This window comes from Bufo bufo, chromosome 5 (genome assembly GCF_905171765.1).
Source record: "Bufo bufo chromosome 5, aBufBuf1.1, whole genome shotgun sequence".
NCBI classification, from domain to species: domain Eukaryota; kingdom Metazoa; phylum Chordata; class Amphibia; order Anura; family Bufonidae; genus Bufo; species Bufo bufo.
Window position 1 is genome coordinate 75,061,780 of NC_053393.1, and position 17,839 is coordinate 75,079,618.

Below are 17,839 nucleotides of genomic sequence, written 5' to 3' on the forward strand. Positions count from 1 at the left end.
GAGATAAACACTTCTGAGTTAGAGGTGCAGAATCAAGAGCAAAAACAGAAATGTTTTTTTCTAATGCACTCGGTGACAACCCGTGCATACGGACGAACTGAGCATCAATCAGGTTCACCCCAGCCCCACTGTCGATAAACACCTCAATCCCCACAGTTTTTGACTCTAGCGCCACCTCAGCAGTCAGGAGAAATCGGGTACTACCAGTCAAAGACAAATGCACATTTTCTGACTCTCCTCTCACCCCTCCAAGAGTCAGATGGGAATTAAATGTCCCTCTTTTTTCTTTTTGCCGTTGAATGTATATACATACTCCTTCTTATTACCAGTATGCTTAAAGGGAACCTGTCATCAACTTTATGCTAACCTCACTGAGGGCATTATAAAATAGTGACAGAAATGCTGATTTCAGTGGTGTGTCACTTATGAGCTAAAAGTCAGCAGTTGCTGAGAACCAGCATCATAATCATTGCAGCACAGGCATTGAAAAGAGTCAAATCTGCCTGAGAAGAGTCATGGTTATTCATAATCTCCTGCTCTCTCCGCCCATCTGCTGATGATTGGCAGTTCTCTCCTAGAGAGAGAGGGAGAAAACTAGGTAGAAGTCTGTCAATCATCAGTAGGTAGGCAGGGAGAGCAAGAATTCATGAATAACCATGACTCTTCTCAGGTGGCCATGACTCTTTTCCAGGCCCAGTCTGCAATGATTGTGATGTTGGTTCTCGGCAACAACTTACTTTTAACTTTTAAATGACAGACTGCTGAAATCAACTCACCTGTCTCTACTTTATTCTGCCGTTAGTATGGGCAGCATAAAGTTGATGACAGGTTCTCTTTAAAAGCGGATCCAGGAGTAACTCTCCCTAATAGCATAGGTTTGTCCCCAGACATAAACCCAGGAGTAGCTTCACCAAAAGTCTCAGAGGAGGACGATACAACATGTGATAGTATGTCCTGAGAGTGGGGCCCCTAGATCTCTCTCTCAGGCCTCTATCAATGCATATAGCAAGAGACATAGAAGCCTCCAGAGACACTGGGGTTTTATGAAAGGCCAAAGCGTCCTTCAGCCTCCCTGATAACCCTTGACAAAACTGGCTACGGAGGGCAGGATCGTTCCACTCCGTATCCGTAGCCCACCTCCTAAACTCAGAGAAATAAATCTCAGTGGAACGATCACCCTGACGAAGACCACGCAGCTTGGTTTTGGCTAGAGATGTCCGATCCGGATCATCATAGATAAGACCCAAAGCTTCAAAAAAATTCATCTACTGACTAGAGAGACTGCGATACGGTCGGCAGAGAAAAAGCCCATGACTGCGCATTCCCCTTAAGCAAGGAAATAACCACACCAACTCACTGTTTCTCATCCCCAGATGAGTGTGGACGTAGCCTAAAATACAGTTTGCACGCCTCCCTAAACAAAATGAAATTCTTACATCCCCCAGAAAATCTGTCCGAGAGGGCAATTTTAGGCTCCAGATAGGCCTGGTCTCCACCACTACCACCAGGAACAACAGCTTGTGATCTCTGCATTTGCGAGACGGTCGTGCGGAGGTCAGCTACCTCCAAAGATAGCCCTTGCAGCTGACCTGCCAGTGCAAAAATAGGATCCATAGCTGCACACAAACAAACAAAAAATGATGGTTTTGGGCGGTTTATAATGTCACGCTTCGGTGTGGGAGGGAAACACCACACCGAGCATAGGAGGGAAGGGGGGAACAGAGAATCAGGCCTGAGAACTAGGGAAGGAAAATGGACACCTCCTAGTGAAAACCCTAACCAAAATCCTGACTGACTACCAGTATGAACAGACCACAAAGGTAGGTGAGTTCATATGCAGGAATACCTAGAATCCTATCAAGCCCTATAAGACCCTGGTTCTAATGGCAGGGACAAGACTACCTGTTCCTCCAAAAGGAAGGATGAACAGGAGTCTCCTTCAAGCCTAATACAAACAATGGGGAAATGCAACACACAGAACCTAAACAAAATACAAAAGGGAAAGGAAAGACTTAACTTCAAAGGAGCAATGGAAGCACCAGGAACTCAGTCGAGATCCAACCACAATCTATCCAAAGGTCCAAACAGAAGCTATAAACTGCACAGCATTCTGGGAGAAGCAACTATAAATAGAGAAGGTTAAATGACCCTAATAGCCACACCTGGGGAAAAAAGGTGTGGCAAGCACCAGAAACAACACACACATCATTTTATCCAAACAGAAAACATGTCAGATCAAACCACGTGTTGCCAGTCTCACCGATCTTCTGCCACCTGTCGCGGGAACGTCCGTGACAGGTATTGGTTAAATCTGCAAAATTAATCTTTGCCCTAGGTGAAGAAAAGCCTAGCTACAACCCTGCTGCTATATATTGGGTGCTGGCTGCTGCCAAAAAAATGGATATGTTTTGATTTTCTATAATATCTAGTATCAACACATGTAGGTCATGAAGCTGAAAAAAGGATTGTGGCAAAGCTGAGAAATAGAAATCATATAAACACGTAAAAGTATAAAACATATGTCTCCTAATACCGCCTGCACAGGGTGCAGCATTTACAGAAGTATTCTGGTTTCTCCAACGAACGTCCCCAGGCGCCAGTGAATGCACATGAGTAAGTGAGCAGGCATCTCAGTAATCAGAACCAGGCTCTTTAACTCCAAAGGACAAACTTATCAGTTTCTTTTTGCAATATAAATGGCATTGGGATATAGAAGGAAATTAGTACCATTTTTCATTCCTCCCTCCATTAACTTTACCATGCAGTTCAGCTTTATCAAAGGAATGTTATTTACGTGTAGTTGGAAACAGACATTTCCAAAGCTCCTGTTGTAAGAGAGCAAGATGTCAACCCAAGGTGGGTCCATCGAGTTCACAGAAAATTGAGTTATATTTATTAGGTTTGTCCTCCCTTCATTTCAAGAGTTGCATGAAATAAAAATGAAGGATGTAAATGGGAAACAAGAGAAGACATACCGGGATAATAAAGTAGTCATTCAAACATTATGATTTAACTGAGGAAAATGTTTAAACACATTTAAATGTTCTGTACTCCTATATGATTTCCCATCTGGAGTACTGCAGCATGCTCAATTCAAAATCTAAAAATCACAGAGAAAAAAATTATTTTCATATAAAACGTAACTTTTAATTTTAAATGTTAAAATAATACCCCATATACAGTCAGGTCCATAAATATTGGGACATCAACACAATTGTAAAATGTTTGGCTCTATACACCACCACAATGGATTTGAAATGAAATGAACAAGATGTGCTTTAACTGAAGACTGTCAGCTTTAATTTGAGGGTATTTACATCCAAATCAGGTGAACGGTGTAGGAATTACAACAGTTTGCATATGTGCCTCATACTTGTTAAGGGACCAAAAGTAATGGGACAATTGGCTTCTCAGCTGTTCCATGGCCAGGTGTGCGTTATTCCCTCATTATCCCAATTACAATGAACAGATAAAAGGTCCAGAGTTCATTTCAAGTGTACTATTTGCATTTGGAATCTGTTGCTGTCAACTATCAAGATGAGATCCAAAGAGCTGTCACTATCAGTAAAGCAAGCCATCATTAGGCTGAAAAAACACAACAAACCCATCAGAGAGATAGCAAAAACATTAGGCGTGGCCAAAACAACTGTTTGGAACATTCTTAAAAAGAAGGAACGCACCGGTGAGTTCAGCAACACCAAAAGACCCGGAAGACCACGGAAAACAACTGTGGTGGATGAGCGAAGAATTCTTTCCCTGGTGAAGAAAACACCCTTTACAATAGTTGGCCAGATCAATAACACTCTCCAGGAGGTAGGTGTATGTGTGTCAAAGTCAACAATCAAGACAAGACTTCACCAGAGTGAATACAGAGGGTTCACCACAAGATGCAAACCATTGGTGAGCCTCAAAAACAGGAAGGCCAGATTAGAGTTTGCCAAACAACATCTAAAAAAGCCTTCACAGTTCTGGAACAACATCCTATGGACAGATGAGACCAAGATCAACTTGCACCAGAGTGATGGGAAGAGAAGAGTATGGAGAAGGAAAGGAACTGCTCATGATCCTAAGCATACCACCTCATCAGTGAAGCATGGTGGTGGTAGTGTCATGGCGTGGACATGTATGGCTGCCAATGGAACTGGTTCTCTTGTATTTATTGATGATGTGACTGCTGACAAAAGCAGCAGGATGAATTCTGAAGTGTTTCGGGCAATATTATCTGCTCATATTCAGCCAAATGCTTCAGAACTCATTGGACGGCGCTTCACAGTGCAGATGGACAATGACCCAAAGCATACTGCAAAAGCAACCAAAGAGTTTTTTAAGGGAAAGAAGTGGAATGTTATGCAATGGCCAAGTCAATCACCTGACCTGAATCCGATTGAGCATGCATTTCACTTGCTGAAGACAAAACTGAAGGGAAAATGCCCCAAGAACAAGCAGGAACTGAAGACAGTTACAGTAGAGGCCTGGCAGAGCATCACCAGGGATGAAACCCAGCGTCTGGTGATGTCTATGCGTTCCAGACTTCAGGCTTCAATTGACTGCAAAGGATTTGCAACCAAGTATTAAAAAGTGAAAGTTTGATTTATAATTATTATTATGTCCCATTACTTTTGGTCCCTTAACAAGTGGGAGGCACATATGCAAACTGTTGTAATTCCTACACCGTTCACCTGATTTGGATGTAAATACCCTCAAATTAAAGCTGACAGTCTGCAGTTAAAGCACATCTTGATCATTTAATTTGGTGTATAGAGCAAAAAATGTTAGAATTGTGTCGATGTCCCAATATTTATGGACCTGACTGTATATATATAGATAATAATCATGAACAATGTCAGATAATTAGACAAAGCCTTACTTTGGACGTGTCAAAAATCTGACAACTTACAGTTTGGAGACCGTGGACCTGGCCAATGGATATACGAGAGGTGAAGTCAGGACAAGAGGAGGGGGGGAAATCCCTAATTTGTCCCTCAACGTTACCCCTGCCTACAGGCGGAGCACTTTAACCCTGCCAATGGAATTTTCAGGTTCTTGTCCCTTTTCTAGATGCTTGTCCCGACACGTTTCGTTAATTGATGCCTATGAACATCGGATTAATTATCCTTGGTCCCCTGATGAACCAGTTTTACAGACACTGGGGAAATGCTTCGGGACAAGCATCTAAAAAGGGACAAGAACCTGAAAATTCCATTGGCAGGGTTAAAGTAGGTGACAGTGAGGGCCTAGCCACCGAGAGGTGGGGTCACCCCTTTTGGGGCGTGTGCTCCGCCTGTAGGCAGGGGTAACATTAAGGGACACATTAGGGATTCGCCCCCCCCCCCCCCTCCCCCTGTCCTGACTTCACCTCTCGTATATCCATTGGCCAGGTCCACGGTCTCCAAACTGTAAATTGTCAGATTTTTGTTTATTGGATTGTATTATCCTAGACACGTCCAAAGTAAGGCTTTGTCTAATTATCCGACATTGTTCATGATTATTATCTATATGTATATGGGGTATTATTTTAACATTTAATAGTAAAAGTTACGTTTTATATGAAAAGTCATTTTTCTCTTTGATATTCCAATTTGTTACTTTTCAAACCTTATAATTTTTGCAGTGATAGCCCATCAATTTAAAATCTAGTACACACTCCCTGTGCTGCCACATGAGTACTGTTTAAAGGGACACTGCCGTCATTGTTCAATCACATATTAACAGCCTAGATGTTAATAATCTATACAAAAAATTATACAATGCAACAGCACTCTGCAAACCAAATAAAGTACAATAATGCCAAAATAATAGAAAGTATTCTGGTGCAAATGCTACGCTAATAAATTTGAGATGCTTGGCAAATCATTTTGTACAAAATTATTTGGGCCCATCTGCCGAACGTCAAGGCAATCTCAGTAAGACGGGAACCTAACACTAAATACCACATTAACTGGTGCCATACTGGCCTCCATTACATTCAGGGAATGCAGGTTCCACATGCATGCCGAGCCAACACTATATTTGTCTCTTATGGTGCCAAAATGGCCTCCATTATATTCAGGGGATGCAAGCTCCTCATGCATGCTGAACGCACACTATATACTACCTCTTTGGTGCCGGCCTCCATTTTGTTCAAGGAATGCAGGTTCCACTAGCATGCTGAGCCCACTCTGTATTCCACCTGAACCTGCATTCCTTGAACAAAATGAAGGCCGGCAACAAAGAGGTATTATATAGTGTGGGTTCCAAATGTCACTGCCCTCATTTCTATGCAGTTGCGCACTGCGACCCAGGAGCAGAGTCAGCCATTTTAAATGCGGTAATAGCCCATAGGATATCTGGCGCATGCGCATTCGTAACAGTCATACCTGATATACACAGGATAGAGCTCCTGGTGCACAATTCAGTGCAACAAACAGAAGCAGATGGCTATGTGGGGTCAGATGGGGGCAACCACAGCTTGTTAGACATGGAGCCTCCATCCGGGATCACGGACCAATTGCGAGCCAGCACGTTAATGCGGGGTCACACTGTGTCCATGACCGTAACCCACTTGTCACCAACATTTCAGAGGGTTCTCCTCAAAACAGGTCCTCCGTCCATGTGCAAAACAGTGAATAACCGAAAACTAAAAGCATCATGTATGAGTTGTAATAATAACTGAACGCCATCGCTTGACATAACCTCCATCTTCCTCTCTCCACAATCCGTGACATATCATCTGTAATACATAATTATAAATATAAAAAAATATATTAAAAAGTGAAAATTCATAAAGAACATTTACTTTGTCCAATACAAAAAATCACTAAAATACACAGAGACAGCATAATACTGTACATCAACATGGAATCAGGGCATGCCACAATCCTATATCGGTACTCCAATTTTATAATCAACGTTCAGACCATGCGGTTTTAGAGAATTCAGTGTGTGTATCCACTGTAATTCCTTTTTTTTTTTAAAGGCTGAGTCAATCATACAGAAAAGGATATGAAATGTTGTATTATCGATTTTGTACCAATGCCCAGGAGAGGTGGTAACAGAATCAGCCTTTAAAAAAAAGGGAATTACAGTGGATACACCCACTGAATTCTCTAAAACCGCATGGTCTGAACATTGATTATAAAATTGGAGTACCGATATAGGATTGTGGCATCGGACTTTATACTTCTGAATGTGGAATATTTACAGAGTGAATTATCAAGTGTAATATTGGAGCTGGCGGCTGTTGATCAACAATTAACCAATCTGTTGTCTACTGATGATTATGGCAAATTTTATGATACATTTTCCACCCAATTGCAAAGCATTGACATGGAGGAGGGCAAACGCTTTAAGTGGAATCGTGATTTAGAGGACTATAAAAAAGGCAATGTATATTCATGGCAATTCGAAGACAAAAATATCCAGAGTAACAAAGACACATGGAAAAGGAGGAAAAGAACCATTCAAGCTACTACATCTACTGAACAGTCTTTTTTAGGGGTGAAGGATCTGTTGGAAACATCAGAAAACAACGCATCAGGCGTGGAGGCCGTAGACACAGACGGAATCAAAAAGCTGCGCAACAACAAGATGCGACCTCCTGCGAGCAGGATTGCGCCATCCAGAAAGAAATGACTGTAATTAATCTTTCATCAAAGGTCTTGTCCGATTCACAAGTGAGTGTGCTCAGTAAGGTACTCTCTTTTTGCCCCAAAACAACTGCTAATTGGTTTGAACTTGAATTTGATTTATATGCATTTTTTCGTGCTATTAAGTTGAAAGTGTGGTTTCATAATAGGAGACGGATTGACCATGCTAAGACCAGTGAACTCTCTCTTGGCATGCTCAATCTCTCCCCTTAAGTAATTTTAATCCTGTAATTAATGAACCTGTAATTGAGGCATATATGGCTGCTGTAAGATCTGATATGGAGATACTCAGAGCGACACATTCTGAGCAACCTTTTGGTCATCCCAATGTGACTGTTGAGGAGATGGTGGCTCTAAATGAACTAAAACATGACTCTGAGCTTACAGTTAAAGCTGCCGATAAGGGCGGGGCAGTGGTCGTGTTGGATACCCATAAATATATTGCTGAAATCCTCAGACAATTGAGTGACATCACCATCTACAGTCACATTGACTCCGATCCAAAATTTAAAATAGCCGGGCTAATTAAGGATGTTTTAGCTGGGGCGTTGCGGGCTGGAGTCATTGATGAGGGACTTGTGGATTTTCTTGCTGTAACGCATCCAATCACTCCTGTGATCTATGTGTTGCCTAAGATCCACAAGTCTCTCATTGACCCACCCGGACGTCCCATTGTATCTGGCTCTGACTCGATCTTCAGCCACATTGCCATTTTTCTTGATAGATTACTGCGCAGTTATGCATGTGGTGGTAGTTCTTATATACAGGACACAACAGATTTTTTGCTCAAATTACAGAAGATTGATTTGGAAGGTGTTCAGGGGGTGATATTGGCATCATTCGATGTCACCTCCCTTTACACCTCTATAGATCACCAAAGGGGGTTACATGCTGTTTCTTGCATGTTAGAGAAATCATCACTCACTCTAGATAGGGGTTACGGTCATGGACACAGTGTGACCCCGCATTGACGTGCGGGCTCGCAATTGGTCCGTGATCCCGGATGGAGACTCCATGTCTAACAAGCTGTGGTTGCCCCCATCTGACAATTTATTTTATCTCTTTTGGAGATTGTTTTGAGGTTTAATCACTTCTTATTTTAGGATTCCTACTACATGCAAAACCATGGGGTCCAATGTGGCCCCAACTTACACCAATATTTTTATGCGTCGATTTGAGGAGGATGTCGTCTATGGAAGCCACCATTTCCGACATGTCAGGGCGTGGTGGCGGTACATAGACGACATCTTCCTCATCTGGACTGGTACAGTGGAACAACTTTGCAATTTTCATGTGTTTCTCAATGGAATTGATAGTGCGCTTCAATTCACATTGGTCCATTTTCACACTGAGATCACTGGCGGAGGGCAGGTTGCACACTGAGTTGTTCACCAAGCCTACCGACAGGAACACGTTGCTGATATACAGTAGCAATCATCCTAGATCAATGGTCAGATCCCTACCTTTCTCACAGTTTTTGAGGGCCAGACGCATAGTCTCAGATCCCAGTGCATTTGATAGAACTTTGGACACACTGGTGAGTAAATTTTGCAATCGGGGTTATCCAACCAAATTATTACAACAAAAAAAGGAAATGGCTATTAAATTGGATAGGAAAGATATTCTTTCAAGTAAGGCACCACATTCCAAAACAGTCAGGATTCCCTTCATCTCGACTTACTCTGAAGAAAGTGTGGATATAGGGAATATCATTCGACGCCATTGGAATATATTGGGAGGCTGTCATAACACAATTGAAGAATTTCACTCCCCTCCTTTAATGTCATATCGCAGATCCAAGAGCATAAGGGATCAATTGGTCAAGGCTGATGTGGGTACACTGAAAACGATTAGGCAGACAACACTAACCACAATTTTAAGACGCGTCTCAACAATCATCGGTACACCATAAGGAAAAAACGACTCGATTTGCCAGTTTCAAAGCACTTTATTGACTTCAATTATACAGAAAAGGATATGAAATGTTGTATTATCGATTTTGTACCAATGCCCAGGAGAGGTGGTAACAGAATCAGCCTTTTAAAAAAAAATTAATTACAGTGGATACACACACTGAATTCTCTAAAACCGCATGGTCTGAACGTTGATTATAAAATTGGAGTACCGATATAGGATTGTGGCATGCCCTGATTCCATGTTGATGTATTATGCTGTCTGTGTATTTTTGTGATTTTTTTGTATTGGACAAAGTAAATGTTCTTTATCAATTTTCACTTTAATATATTTTTTTATATTTATAATTATGTATTACAGATGATATGTCACGGATTGTGGAGAGAGGAAGATGGAGGTTATGTCAAGCGATGGCGTTCAGTTATTATTACAACTTATACATGATGCTTTTAGTTTTTGGTTATACACTGTTTTGCACATGGACGGAGGACCTGTTTTGAGGAGAACCCTCTGAAATGTTGGTGACAAGTGGGTTACGGTCATGGACACAGTGTGATCCCGCATTGACGTGCGGGCTCTCAATTGGTCCGTGATCCCGGATGGAGGCTCCATGTCTAACAAGCTGTGGTTGCCCCCATCTGACCCCACATAGCCATCTGGTATAACTGTTACGAATGCGTATGCGCCGGATATCCTATGGGCTATTCCCGCACTTAAAATGGCTGACTCTGCTCCTGGGTCGCAGTGCGCAACTGCATAGAAATGAGGGCAGTGACATTTGGAAACAAGGAATATATGTCATCCTGACATGCGCAATTGCGCTTCAGGCACGCCGGAACACAGCCATTCGCCTCATCGCTCCTCCTTCACAGTGGCATCGCCACAGCCCCCCCCTACATCACACTGTGCCCCCCCATGTGCCCCCCAACTAAAATGCCCCCCCCCCCCCCCCCCAGTGAGCCGCTGCCGCAGCCGGGTACAAGGAGATGAGCGCTTCCATTGCGCTCATCTCCATAGTAATCTGCCTGTGCTACGGCGGTGCAGGGGAGGGAGAGGCGTGTCCCTTCCTCTGATAGGCTGCCGACCTAGTGCTTGCAGCCTATCAGAGGCCGGCGCAATGACGTCATCGCGCCGCCTGAGCCATATAGCGCGGGACACAGGCCGGAAGAGGCCTGCATCGCATCGCTGACATGGTGGTAAGTATAAGTGTTATTTTTTTTACAATCTTGTTACTGGCACAATAAGGGGGGGACTTGTTACTGGCACAATAAGGGGGGACTTGTTACTAGCACAATAAGGGGGGGACTTGTTACTGGCACAATAAGGGGGGGACTTGTTACTGGCACAATAAGGGGGGACTTGTTACTGGCACAATAAGGGGGACTTGTTACTGGCACAATAAGGGGGGACTTGTTACTAGCACAATAAGGGGGGGACTTGTTACTGGCACAATAAGGGGGGGACTTGTTACTGGCACAATAAGGGGGGGACTTGTTACTGGCACAATAAGGGGGGGACTTGTTACTGGCACAATAAGGGGGGACTTGTTACTGGCACAATAAGGGGGGGACTTGTTACTGGCACATTAAGGGGGGCTTATTACTGGCACATGATGGGGGCTTATTACTGGCACATAATGGGGGGCTCTTGTTACTGAAACATTTGGGGGGCTCTTATTACTGGCACGTGATGGGGCTGGGCTCTTGTTACTGGCACGTTATTGAGGGCACTTGTTACTGGCACGTTATTGGTGGGCACTATAGGGGCATCTACTGAGGCCACAAAGAAGGGGTATTTTATATGGGGGGCTTTGTACAGTAGCATTTTATACTGGGACACATAGTGGGTAGTATGGGGAAGGGGGAGAGGAGTACTATGGAGTCATCTATGGGGGGCACTAAGAAGGGGTATTTTATACTTGCAAAATATGGGGGACACTGAGGGCATCTACTGGGGCACGATATATGGGGCATTTTATACTGGTACATTATGGGGGGCACTAGGAGGAAGGGGGGAGAGGAGCACTATGGGGGCATTTACTGGGGGCACTATATAGGGGTATTTTATATTGGCACATTATGGGGGCACTATGGGGACATTAGCTCAACTGGGGGCATTACAAGGGGGTATTTTTTGCATTGTCACATTATAAGGACAATTATTTCTACTGGGGGGGCATTATGGTGGGCTTTATTACTCCCCCATGGTATGACCCCCTAGTAGCAGCACCAGCCTCTCCTTGCTCTGCTATTCCTCTGCCCCTTCTCCAAATCCTTATTATGAAATCGTTCTCATTAGGATAAAGCACATCAGCTCCGCCGAGCCCCCGGCCAAAGAGTGGAAGTGGTGTCCGAGATCCCCAAGGGCCAAGCCTAATGTACAGTATACCTCTACACTGTGCCCCACAATGTACAGTATACCCCTACACTGTGCCCCACAATGTACAGTATACCGCTACACTGTGCCCCACAATGTACAGTATACCGCTACACTGTGCCACACAATGTACAGTATACCGCTACACTGTGCCACACAATGTACAGTATACCGCTACACTGTGCCACACAATGTACAGTATACCGCTACACTGTGCCACACAATGTACAGTATACCGCTACACTGTGCCACACAATGTACAGTACACCACTACACTGTGCCACACAATGTACAGTATACCGCTACACTGTGCCACACAATGTACAGTATACCGCTACACTGTGCCACACAATGTACAGTATACCGCTACACTGTGCCACACAATGTACAGTATACCTCTACACTGTGCCACACAATGTACAGTATACCTCTACACTGTGCAGTCTGTTCTATAAGCACCCTTGTTCTGTGGCGGCGGACAGAAAATAATCTGGAAGTGCCCCTCTCGAGACCAGGCTCTGGATCCGCCACAGTTTAGAAATGTCAAATGTACACTCCTGTGAGAGGCGTGGAGGGAGATCTGTGGATGACACTGTCATGGGGTGGATCTGTGGATGACACATATAGCATAAGATGCTATATACCGTATGTGGCATCCACAGATCCCCCCCATAGCAGTGTCATCCACAGATCCCCCTCCCTATAAAAGTGTCATCCACAGGCAGCTAGGACATGTTGAAATCTGAGTGATTTTTATTTTGTTTTTTTTAAACCACAGACAGGACTTTTCTTCCCTGTTGCGGTTTTAGGTATTGGGTAAAGTATCGCAGCATTTCTAAGCGTACTTGTGTAAATGTATCGTTGTTATAGCTGCCCCCCCCTACTTTTGTCCTGGCCCCCAGTGTGCCCCCCCAAAATTTGAAAGCTAGAGACGCCACTGCTCCTTCACTCTTCGTCAGCGATATCATCTAGTAAGCTCTTAGCACTTTGTATTATTGTTTGCACATGGCACCAATAATGATATTGATATTAATTATGTACACACATGGATTTCCTTTACACAAGATGAATTTTTGAATGTATTTTAATCACTGTTGTATATGATGTCATTATAGGACACATTAAGTAATTGTCACAGTTTATTATTTTTTATGTTTCATTATGATACTACATGATTGTTTGTAATTGTTATGAATTGGCACATTAATTTGGTTTGCTATATATACTGAGCACTTTGTCTGTATACAGTGCTTGAGAAAGGCTCTAGCATAGAGCCGAAACGTTGCATGTCCTGTCTGGGTAAATAAAGATTTTTGTACTTTTTTATCTTATGAAGTGCTGCCCACTTTTTTTTACTTTTATACATTGGATTTGCTTGATGCCAGTTGCAACCCCCTGTTTTCTTAATAGACAGTGCTGCCATTTTTTTCTTTTATATATATATATATATATATATATATATATACAGTACAGACCAAAAGTTTGGACACACCTTCTCATTCAAAGAGTTTTCTTTATTTTCATGACTATGAAGGCATCAAAACTATGAATTAACACATGTGGAATTATATACATAACAAACAAGTGTGAAACAACTGAAAATATGTCATATTCTAGGTTCTTCAAAGTAGCCACCTTTTGCTTTGATTACTGCTTTGCACACTCTTGGCATTCTCTTGATGAGCTTCAAGAGGTAGCTCCCTGAAATGGTCTTCCAACAGTCTTGAAGGAGTTCCCAGAGATGCTTAGCACTTGTTGGCCCTTTTGCCTTCACTCTGCGGTCACTCTCCTTCCATGGTCAAATAGCCCTTACTTTCAAAGTTTTCCCAATTTTTCGGCTGACTGACTGACCTTCATTTCTTAAAGTAATGATGGCCACTCGTTTTTCTTTACTTAGCTGCTTTTTTCTTGCCATAATACAAATTCTAACAGTCTATTCAGTAGGACTATCAGTTGTGTATCCACCTGACTTCTCCTCAACGCCACTGATGGTCCCAACCCCATTTATAAGGCAAGCAATCCCACTTATTAAACCTGACAGGGCACACCTGTGAAGTGAAAACCATTTCAGGGGACTACCTCTTGAAGCTCATCAAGAGAATGCCAAGAGTGTGCAAAGCAGTAATCAAAGCAAAAGGTGGCTACTTTGAAGAACCTAGAATATGACATATTTTCAGTTGTTTCACACTTGTTTGTTATGTATATAATTCCACATGTGTTAATTCATAGTTTTGATGCCTTCAGTGTGAATCTACAATTTTCATAGTCATGAAAATAAAGAAAACTCTTTGAATGAGAAGTTGTGTCCAAACTTTTGGTCTGTACTGTATATATAGATATATATATATATATATATATATATATATATATATATAGTGACACAGTGAGAGGTTTTGTCTGGGAAAACAGGTGTTTTTCTCCCAGCATGTGCTGCTGGGCTGATTTACAGCCAGGTGAGGTCAAATACCGGACCGGATTTTAAGTGCCGGTCCGGGTTTTGGCAGCACCTGGCTGTTCTTAAATAGGAAGCTGGGCTCAGAAGCCAAGTCTCTGTGTTGGGATCTGGGAGCCTTGTGTCTTGAAGAAGGCTTGCTACCTGTTTGGCGTGAAATCAGGTTGGTGCTGCTATGGTCAAGGACTCTTTGAGGCAAAATTGCTGCATGGTGTGAATTAACACCAACCACTTTATGGGCCAGTTTGTAGAAGCAACCACTAGGGGCGATGCTCTGTTGGATCTGGTAATTTCTAATGATGCAGAGCTTGTTGGTAATGTTACTGTTCGAGAAACACTAGGTAATAGTGACCACAATATAATTATATTCCCCCTAAACTATGAAAAGCAAACTCTGTCAGGCAGAGCAAGACACTGAATTTCAAAAAGGCTAATTTCCCTGGGTTGAGGGCAGCATTTCAGGGCATAGACTGGGAGCAGCTGCAGTCGCAAAATAATACTGAGGATAAATGGAAGAGCTTCAAATCCACATTGAGTAATTGCACTAAAAATGTATCCCTTTAGGTAACAAGCATAAAAGGCTAAAATTAAACCCCCCATGGCTTACAGCTACTGTAAAAGGGGCAATAAAAGACAAAATGAGGGCATTTAAAAAATACTAATCTGAGTGGTCAGCTGTAGCGTTTGAAGATTACAAAGGGCTTAATAAAATCTGCAAAAAGGAGATAAAATTAGCAAAGATACAAAACAAACAGCAGGTAGCAAAAGAAAGAAAAACAAATCCCAAAAAGTTTTTTAAATATATAAATGCTAAAAATCCTAGGTCTGAGCAGGTAGGTCTCCTGAATAATGGTAAAGGGGGGAGGGGGGTAGTCACTGAAGATAAGGAAAAGGCAGAGTTCCTAAATAGGTTTTTTAGCTCTGTATATACAAAAGAAGAGAAAGGAGCTGATATCTGTGGCGGCGGGGCTGTTAGTACATCCAGTGATATATTCAATTGGCTAACTGTGGATATGGTCCAAGAGAAGTTAAATAGGGTAAATGTAAACAAGGCTCCGAGTCCAGATGGATTACACCCAAGAGTGCTTAAAGACCTCTGTTCAGTCATTGCTGTGCCCCTGCTTATAATTTTTTAAGATTCTCTAGGTACTGGTACAGTGCCAAGTGATTGGCGCAAGGCAAACGTGGTGCCCATATTTAAAAAAGGATCAAGGTCCTCCACAGGTAATTATAGACCTATAGGCTTGGAAGTATAGTTTGTAATTGGATTGAAAACTGGCTGAAGGACCGTGTCCAGAGAGCTGTGGTCAATGATTTCTATTCAGAATGGTCCCAGGTTATAAGTGGTGTAACCCAAGGTTCAGTGCTGGGCCCTTTATTATTACATTTATTTATTAATGATATTGAGGAGGACTAGCCCACCAACACGTTCTCGGGGGTCACCTGGGCCTGCAGAAAACTCAGGGTCGTATTCTACAGCAGTTTTACTGGCCCAGCATATTCAAAGAAGTGGAAGAGTTTTGTATAGAGTTGAGCGAACACCTGGATGTTCGGGTTCGAGAAGTTCGGCCGAACTTCCCGGAAATGTTCGGGTTCGGGATCCGAACCCGACCCGAACTTCGTCCCGAACCCGAACCCCATTGAAGTCAATGGGGACCCGAACTTTTGGGCACTAAAAAGGCTGTAAAACAGCCCAGGAAAGAGCTAGAGGGCTGCAAAAGGCAGCAACATGTAGGTAAATCCCCTGCAAACAAATGTGGATAGGGAAATGAATTAAAATAAAAATAAAAAAAATAAAAATGACCGAATATAAATTGGACAGAGGTCCCATAGCAGAGAATCTGGCTTCACGTCAGCAGAGAATCAGTCTCTTCATGCCATAGCAAAGAATCTGGCTTCATGTCAGCACAGAATCAGTCTCTTCATGCCATAGCAGAGAATCTGGCTTCATGTCAGCACAGAATCAGTCTTCATGTCATAGCAGAGAATCAGGCTTCACGTCACCCACCACTGGAACAGGCCACTGTCACACATTTAGGCCCAGGCACCCAGGCAGAGGAGAGAGGTCCCGTAACAGAGAATCTGGCCTTATGTCAGCACAGAATCTGTCTTCATGTCATAGCAGAGAATCAGGCATCACGTCACCCACCACTGGGACAGGCCACTGTCACATATTTAGGCCCAGGCACCCAGGCAGAGGAGAGAGGTCCCGTAACAGAGAATCTGGCTTGATGTCAGCACAGAATAAGTCTTCATGTCATAGCAGAGAATCAGGCATCACGTCACCCACCACTGGAACAGGCCACTGTCACACATTTAGGCCCAGGCACCCAGGCAGAGGAGAGAGGTCCCGTAACAGAGAATCTGGCCTTATGTCAGCGCAGAATCAGTCTTCATGTCATAGCAGAGAATCAGGCTTCACGTCACCCACCACTGGAACAGGCCACTGTCACACATTTAGGCCCCGGCACCCAGACAGAGGAGAGAGGTCCTGTAACAGAGAATCTGGCCTTATGTCAGCACAGAATCTGTCTTCATGTCATAGCAGAGAATCAGGCATCACGTCACCCACCACTGGAACAGGCCACTGTCACACATTTAGGCCCAGGCACCCAGGCAGAGGAGAGAGGTCCCGTAACAGAGAATCTGGCCTTATGTCAGCGCAGAATCAGTCTTCATGTCATAGCAGAGAATCAGGCATCACGTCACCCACCACTGGAACAGGCCACTGTCACACATTTAGGCCCAGGCACCCAGGCAGAGGAGAGAGGTCCCGTAACAGAGAATCTGGCCTTATGTCAGCGCAGAATCAGTCTTCATGTCATAGCAGAGAATCAGGCTTCACGTCACCCACCACTGGAACAGGCCACTGTCACACATTTAGGCCCAGGCACCCAGGCAGAGGAGAGAGGTCCCGTAACAGAGAATCTGGCCTTATGTCAGCGCAGAATCAGTCTTCATGTCATAGCAGAGAATCAGGCTTCACGTCACCCACCACTGGAACAGGCCACTGTCACACATTTAGGCCCAGGCACCCAGGCAGAGGAGAGAGGTCCCGTAACAGAGAATCTGGCCTTATGTCAGCACAGAATAAGTCTTCATGTCATAGCAGAGAATCAGGCTTCACGTCACCCACCACTGGAACAGGCCACTGTCACACATTTAGGCCCAGGCACCCAGGCAGAGGAGAGAGGTCCCGTAACAGAGAATCTGGCTTTATGTCAGCGCAGAATCAGTCTTCATGTCATAGCAGAGAATCAGGCTTCACGTCACCCACCACTGGAACAGGCCACTGTCACACATTTAGGCCCAGGCACCCAGGCAGAGGAGAGAGGTCCTGTAACAGAGAATCTGGCCTTATGTCAGCACAGAATCTGTCTTCATGTCATAGCAGAGAATCAGGCATCACGTCACCCACCACTGGAACAGGCCACTGTCACACATTTAGGCCCAGGCACCCAGGCAGAGGAGA